Consider the following 245-nt stretch of genomic DNA (forward strand, 5'->3'; position numbering starts at 1 on the left):
GTGCGATGGCACCGAGGCCTGAGCACCAGGCATGGCACTGCCAGGGCAGCACGGGAAACAGCCGGAGGGGCGAGGAGCCACAGCCCAGGCAGTGAAGGGGCAGAATGGCCCATCCCCAGCATCCCCATCCCCAGCATCCTCATCCCCAGCATCCCCATCCCCAGCATCCTCATCCCCAGTATCCCCAGCATCCCCAGCATCCTCATCCCCATCATCCCCATCCCCAGCATCCTCATCCCCAGTAT

This window comes from Egretta garzetta, unplaced genomic scaffold, assembly GCF_000687185.1.
Source record: "Egretta garzetta isolate BGI_Z169 unplaced genomic scaffold, ASM68718v1 scaffold261, whole genome shotgun sequence".
Lineage (NCBI taxonomy): Eukaryota > Metazoa > Chordata > Aves > Pelecaniformes > Ardeidae > Egretta > Egretta garzetta.